We start from the raw sequence: 8,431 nt of genomic DNA, 5'->3' as shown, positions 1-8,431 counted from the left end.
AATGCCATAAATACAAAATTGTTGTAAGAAACCAGGAATGTGATCAAAACTAGTAGTAGTGTCTGAAGAAAACTGCCCAAAACACGCAAAAACTTTCCATCACAATTTGAGAAGAGCATCAGAATTTGGACTATAGATGTTAAAAATTAACAAAAAGTACAAATACAAATGGAAATTTCAACCACACTTTGAACAAAGTCAGGTTACCCCTAGAAACTTAAATATAATTTCAATACAAGACTTTTAGACACATGGTTCATGGAAAAAATGTGTTTAAAATTAACAAAAAAATCGTGAAATATAAAACAAAATCCTGAAAAATAGAAAATTGCACCTATCAGCTCAAAAGAAATCACAATTAGTGTACATAAGGAACACACACACACACACACACACACACACACACACACACACACACACACACACACACACACACATATATATATATATATATATATATATATATATATATATATATATAAGGAATATATAATATATATATAATATGGAATTCGACCATTAAAATTTTTCAGGAATAATATGAATATTCATATATAATTAAGTTGATGAATCAACAAATTATTGTTTTTCAACATTTGAGGGAGATACACGTCTTTCCCGTACACAAAAATCTTAAACTCCTTTCCAATTTTCAGGAAATGGTAAAGAAGCAGAGATGCATGGCTATGGGGGCGCCATAGCACAGGCATTGCAAAATGTCTTCAAAGAGTATCTGAGCACAACGATTTTGAACACCGGACATCACAGCAGTGTTAGTGACATTTATCACTCAATCCACCAAGCTTTGCAAATGACCAACCAGACGCCTGCATAACACCATCAGATTCAGATTACGATGGTGTAACAGACATTTTGTATGATTGTTTTGGCGCAAAGATTATAAGCGGCATGGAAAGCAGCCTCGGGCGTCTAATGAAGCTCATTTCACAGTGTGATGTGCATATTATAAGGGGAGAACCATTTGATTTCTGGGGGGGGGGTATGGAGAAGAGGGTATGGAGCAAATTTTTTTTTCCTGTCAGAGTGACAGCAATTTTTTTTTCTACTGTCAGACCTGCATCATTTTTTTTTTCCAAATGGAGTAGCAGTGCAAATTTTTTTTTATTGGTCATCAAGTTTGTAATGTGTTGTATATAAGGGAGCCGTCATTATTGATGGCCTGAAACTCCGAAATTTCGAGTGACCCTCCCCCCTTCACCAACCATGATGAATTTGAGTAACCTCCCTCTCTAACTCTGAAATTTTGACCATTCCCCACTTAGAAAAGTTAAATACCAATACATGTAATTACAGCAACAGTAAAGACCTTTCAAATCTTGATGTACCCTGCTAGACTATCATCAGTTATCACATGATGGTTCAAAAAAGGTGAACACATCAAAATGAAATTCAAAGTCACAATAAAATAAAAATATAAAAGATCACGCAGTATCTAACCATATAGTATATTGTTTAATTTGGATGGATATTATGACAGGGTTTTCACTAGGATATCTGACGGGGCAGAATTTGAAAGTACAGGGGGAGAACATGAGAGAGGCTTAGGCTAGGGGAAGTGTCACAGGGGCTTTCCCCTATCTTACATGGAAATTTTTAAGATATTGATGTGTGCAATGGTGCAGTCTAGTGCAATCTGAGAGTTTTTTTAATTTGTTTACTAAGTGAAACTATTAGAATACCCCAAGGGGGGAGAGCACGAGAGGGGGGTTCCCCCTCTGGTATTGGAAATTTTGAGAAATTGATGTGTTTAATGGTGCAATCTGAGAGGAGTTTCAGTTTATTTTGCACTCGGTAAAACTGTTTGAAAATGACATTGAACACTGATATTTTTTACATTTTTTGCATGATCAGTTTTTGAGTCATAATATTCAACAACCAAACAATGACAATACAATTTGTGAAAAACAGTTCTGTTTGCCAGAGACTGAAAACAAATGAATATACAGGAACGGAAAATCTGTGACCTTCTTGTGTCATTTCTCCAGCTGCCAACTTCTAATGAAAAGCCTGAATATGGTATGTTTGCGATCCGGTGTTTGTGGTCAGAAAAACAAGGTTCACACATTGTATTTCATCATATTTGTTGTTCCTCAATTTTCATTGTCAAGGTACATCTTTCTAACAAATTCATATTGAGAAAATATATTGGTTTTAACACTAGTTTATTGACTCCTGTCTTGTGTTTTAAATTTTCACAATTTACAGAAGTCAAATAGTCCCCTTTAGATAGTGCCTATGCCATTGAGATATGGCAACAGAAATCCTGAAATATGATTTCTTGGGTCAGAAAATGGAAGGAAAACATTGAGTGTACTGAGGTGTAAAGTAGACCCATGTAGTGCATGCTTATATCATAAGTGCTGGGAAAAGAAACATAAGAATTGCTTGTGGTAAAACATTTGCGCCGCCTATGGCGGCGCGCCGGCAAAGAATACATGAGAATAAGGTTTCCAAATTTTGCTTATTTCTGGTGCATTGTGACAATTTTTTTTTCTCTTCTGTCTGTTATGACAATTTTTTTTTCTCAGGCCATGACAGTATCAATTTTTTTTTTCTTCTCTCTCACCTGGTGACAAATTTTTTTTTCTCAAAATCCTCCATACCCCCCCCCAGAAATCAAATGGTTCTCCCTAACTGGTGTTGAGAACAAAGCCAGAATTCAGTCTCAGATGTATGGTGATAATTGGATAGGAATTTTGTGATGCAGCACAGTCAATACATAAATATTGTGGCAGGAACTGAAAATGTTTATACTACTGATACAGGATTGTTGTAAACTTTGATGAGAACAACATTCAGGCACTAGAAAAGAAGTGTTGTTATATTGAGTTGAGTCAAAATTTTTGTCTTTGTTTTTTGCTAAAAATAAATTACCAAACTATTGATAACTTAGTGTTGTAATGAATGGTGTCATGACAAAAGTGGTCATCCTGCAAAACATTATAGTTCAAGTTCTAAATTTCATGACAGATATTTTCATTGTCTATGGTAATGTAAATGCACTGATATACACAGAGAAACCTGGTAATATTTACAAGTTTACTGCCATCGACAAACACTGTTTATCCATTCCTCTGTCTCACCTTCTGCCTCCCTTCTCTGGAATACAGTTTATTGTGAGTACTTGGGAAGCCTTATAGACTTGGTTCAAGTCGGTGAATCTTAAAAAAATAAAATCATTTATAATAGTTTCTCTTGTGACTCTCCTACTTCGTACAACATGTACAAACCTATCCGGAATTAGGCAGCTCACGCCAGGTTTTCCCAGCGATTGAATGCGTCACGTTTGAGTCTGCGCAGTAGTGAGTTAGTTTCTGCCGGGTGAAACTCAGCTGTATAGCGTTCACTCCACTCATCGCGTTCACCTACTCATCGCGTCCACTCACGCGCGCGTTTCACATGAAAGCAGAATACAAATCATTGCGTTCACTCCACTCAAACATTCACAAATCACAGACTTGAATCAAGTCAGGGAAGCCTCTGTCACACCCATCCCCTACTCCCAGTGTACCAGTCAGGACAGAATAACCCTTTGAGGTAATCAAATTTTAGATCAAGTCAAAATAGTGGATGTTTCCCATGTCCAAAAGTTTTTCTTTGGGTTTGCTGTGATATTTCATGTAGTTTTGATGTTTTGGCATGCCTAGCATGGCTTTGTGCTGTTGGCAAGGGTGATAACAAACTTGTAAGTCACATGATCATGGCAGTAAGGAAGTTTCCCTGTTCAAACTTTGTCCATATGGTCCAGTTTTGCATGAACTGCTGAAGATGGAACCGCCACAATCACTGAAGAAGATCACTTTGTTCATTTAGAAAAGATTGTGATGATTCAAGGTGGGCTGCTAAAATTTCGTAATCTTGTTGTATTTGATCAGAAAAGTGACTTTAAATCCCTTAATTGCTTAGTCACACACATTTTACAAAAATGGTTCTTTTTTACGGAATTTTTTCCCTACATAAAATTCTCCATTTCCACCTGTCTTCATGGTCACATAATTCACACCAATTACTATCTAAAAATCCCATCATATCGTTCTTGCAGACTACCACCAAATGCTTTGCTCTCTATCTCTTTCTTCTTCCTCAATAACATTTATAATCTGCTCTGCTACTCATGATACATTTACTGACAGTCTATTGGTATGTGTAAAGAGTGATATTAAGTTTACATAACTGCAAAGGCAAAGAAATTGCTATGATCACAATAGTTTTGGGACAATGAGTAAATGCAATAATCAATTCACTCTTTCTGAGTTCAGGCTTACATGATAACATCCTATACACTGTGCTGGAAAAGTTGTGATTTCAGAAAACCTTTACTAATAAGGTATACATACGTGCAAGTGTTCATAATTCAGTTTTTCAATGTCTTCTCTGAGTGTCTCTGGAGGATCTCTAATTATCTCTCCTTGAATTGGCATTTTCAATGTTTCAAGATTTATAACAGTTTACATTTCTTGTGGAAATGATAGAAATACAAATAGCTGCATGTAAATCGCGTCATATGCTTGAGGCTTTGGAGTAATGATAGTAAGCAGTAGTGTTCATAATTGATGAGAAATACTTCTGAGTGTGGATTATACCAATAAATTGAACTGTGTAAAGAAATGTCACAATTATCGATAACTGTTAGGATTATCTGCAACATCTGTGTAATACACAATTGACCAGACACGATTCATCATACTTAAATTGTGATACTGGTGAGATATTGTAAAAGTGTCACAGCTTGCTTCTAATGGTTTTTTTTTCCCATCAATGATAGAGGGCGCTAGTATCACTTCACCAGTACTTGAAAGTGCAGAGGTAAAAAAAAAAGAAAAAAAAAAGTGCAGAGGTAGTGTTTTTGACTTCATGGAGTATTGAGCTGTAAACTTCTCCAATGCAATTAGTCACAGATTGACGTCATTCTGGAATAGCGATTCTCAGGCCTTGGGAGTCACAGGAGAATGTTCACCCCGTTTTTGGAAAAGTTCAATGGAAGGGGGATTCATACTGTTATGTAAATACTCAATACAGGGTAAAAGTGCTTTTGTGACTTTATGATTATATATTCGTTGATCAGAGGTCTCATAATTACTCTCGCAGACATCTTTGTTATAAATTTTTTTCAGGCAGTCTGTTTTTCAGTTTGTATATGCTTGTTTCTTTAACTATAATTGTTTGATGTCTAATTGTATTTTATATTTCTCCTTACATCTGTATGTTGTTTGTCTGTCTGTATTTTTACATATTTGTTACTTCTGTCAAAGGCCCCTCAGCCATGCTGTAAATCTCTAACAGGAATATTTTAAAAGTGTCCAGCAGCTTTGGCCGAGCATTCAAAATTGTCACCATAGCAGAATGTACGTAATACATAATGACAATGAGAACAACGGTGAAGTAAAGGATCATCAAGATGAAAGAATTGGAGAATCTGAAATTTACATTAACACTGTGAGAGAAAATTGAAAATTTGCAGGTTTCAAGTAAATCAGGGAAAAGTCTTCAAGTAGACATAACACAAAGAGAAGCATCATAAATATTTGGAGAATTCTGCTCACAACGAGATTCGCTGTCTATCCTCACAGCTCTATTTGATAGCAAATATGACAAATTCTACATGTTTGATAGGAGTGTTTAGTTAAAGCTGCACTCATGCTTTTTTACAATCTGGAGCGTAGTTTGAGATGGCACAGTGAAAAGCAAAACTCTCCTGACATAGACACATAAGGCCAGGATCACAAGGCTGCCATTGTAAAACATGCCAGTCTGGAATCTAGCCAGAGGGTTTGCTGTCGGCCACAATCAACTTTCTGGAATCTGAACTAAATTGCAGGGAATGGTGAACAATTGCCATAGAAGTGAACTCACTTATCATGATGTTCACTTTTACTGCAAGTAAACTTGATATGAAGGATGGAGACTTAACAAGCAACTGGAAGACTTCATGGGCTTCACCTGAAATAAATTATCATTTTCAAATGAATGTTGGTTTATATCTCATATTGGAATGATCACTGCAGAATTCTTGCATCTTAGTAACAGAAGATCACACACCCAAAATATATAACTGTACAGTTGTCAAAGAATTTGTCTACAACACAGCATGGCAACAATGACATTGATAATGAAGGGAATGTAGGAACTCACAGTTATATAATGTTTTTGTCAATTCTGCAGAAATGATGGTTCTCACTGTGGGAGAACTTGACCCTTGAAAACCCAAACCAAAACAGTGAAAGTACACAGGTGTTTAATCTTGGCATGTTTGTTCAGCAGATTTCTTTGAACTTTTCCACAGTGCTTTTGTGGACTTTACAGTAATATTTGGAGGAAGGATTTACCTCAGGCAATGCTTTGTAGACACACCTGACACCTGTACGTCTTGTTTAAACTGCCAGATGCATGCTAGACCTTGTCCTTGACACTTGAAAATCTACAAGAGGTTGACCACCGGGAGTTGAGACACTCAAATACAGAACTTTGTCCACTATTTACAGCCATATCACTTTAGAACAGAAATTTACAAAGACAACTGCCGATAGGTAGTGAGGAATTGTACCAGTTTGCATGAGGACGTGTCGAGTCTTCAGGCTTATTAAGTCGTTGATTGAAGAAACTGATCGACTACATTTCCCCAAAATCTTTTGATTATGTTGTTGGAGAGAAGAAGGCAGTGATAGAGAAGTGCTGGCGGAAGTAACCAAGTTCAAGTATACTTCTGAGCAGCTTACATAGAAATGTAACGGTTCATGTTCAGAGAGGTTTGCCTACCTGATTTGGAAACCAAGAGAGAAACCATAGCAATCTAACCAATCTCTGAATTATAACCTTTGCTTTTGTGAAGTAAATGACCAAAATTTGATATAAAATGGCAATTAAAGTAACGAGATTGTCAAAAGCTTCAATGACAGAGACAGTATTTGGAAGGAAAATTGTGAAGACTCAGCGAACCTTCATTTGTTAGCATTGAAAAGGTAGTTATCGAGGTGGGTTTAATTCCAGTGACAAATGTGTTAAATATCATTCCCAACCATAAAATTAATTTGATTTTATGACGTAACATGGCATGGCATTCATACTGAATTCTTGACGTTACCTGTACATTTATTAAACTCCTAAAATAGTATTCTTGTTTTATTTCACTGGTATGATTGTTAAAATTTGATTTCTAGAATCCTAGATATGATCAAAACCATATTTCACCATCTTATTCACTTTTCATGTTATGTGTGGATAACCCAGATGTTATCATGTACTCAAGAGCTATAATTGTACAGAGTGTTGGACTGCAAAGATCAGTGCGCCCTCAGAGAAAATTTGACCCCTTCAGCTCTAATTCCATTGGTAGAGATCCAATTTTACCATGGAAAACAATAGGATTGGGTCAAACCATTGTGGTGAAAGGGTTAACACACAACAAAACTCAAAGAGTGACACTTCTTGGTAACTCAGGAAAGTTTTGAAAGGGCACACTGCCTATTTAGGGCATTATCATCAATTTAACTGTGTGATTGTCTCAGAGATAAAGTTTTTGCCATTTGCCTGAGTAACTAGCCATTGTTTTTATGTAGTTTTGAGTATGAGAAAACTGCTAGACACCAGACTGGACATCGGCACAAATCCATTTTATGCATCTGGTTGAAGACTGCCACCAACATAAACCTAGTGACTAGATTAGGTTCAATTCAATATCATCGTTTTTCATCACAGAAGTCATAATGATAGTGACTGGTATATCCAAATAATAGAATTTCAAATTTCCTCATCAGTGCAGGATTTATATTTGAATTTGACTACTTGTATATGACAGATTTGCCGTCTACTGTTGTCCATTGGCAGATCAGAGTTTGACGGAAACAAAAGTAAACCATGAGGTTTAAAACTTGTTTTGAATGCAAAGTTAAACTCTGTGACCACTGTGGTCATTGTCCAAGATCAGTTGGCAACAGAGAGACAGAAGGACATTGCAAACAGTGGCATCTGCGAGGAAGTGTGTGACAAGAATTTTGGGCTGATGTGCAGCGTCTCGGAAGCTGTTATCCAATTTGGTGGCTGAATCTGACCATTATAATTGAATAATACAAATAGAACTCCCTAAGTTGCTGTGAATAGTGACAATTGACCAATCAGGTATAATCTTCTGAGCATGCTGCACATCAGGAGAGAATTTTCTGATTACGTTCTGGACAAGAATATTGAAATGCTTCTTGCTCAGTTGACATTGAGCATAGCTAATCACTGCGGTGTAGTTGTATCTAAATATCGGCATTTACAATTATTTGGACAATAGCTCTACCTTTTTGATGACAATGTCATCGTTGTGTTGCAAGCATCTTTGCAAGATAATTGTATTTGTGGAAGAAACTGGGGCTCTCTTCAGGACAGTTTCCGACACATTTCTGTTGTCAGGATGGTTTCAACTGAC

Source organism: Ptychodera flava, chromosome 4, assembly GCF_041260155.1.
Source record: "Ptychodera flava strain L36383 chromosome 4, AS_Pfla_20210202, whole genome shotgun sequence".
In the NCBI taxonomy this organism is placed as follows: domain Eukaryota; kingdom Metazoa; phylum Hemichordata; class Enteropneusta; family Ptychoderidae; genus Ptychodera; species Ptychodera flava.
The sequence above is the reverse complement of the archived record's forward strand: the minus strand, read 5'-3'. Positions refer to the sequence as shown.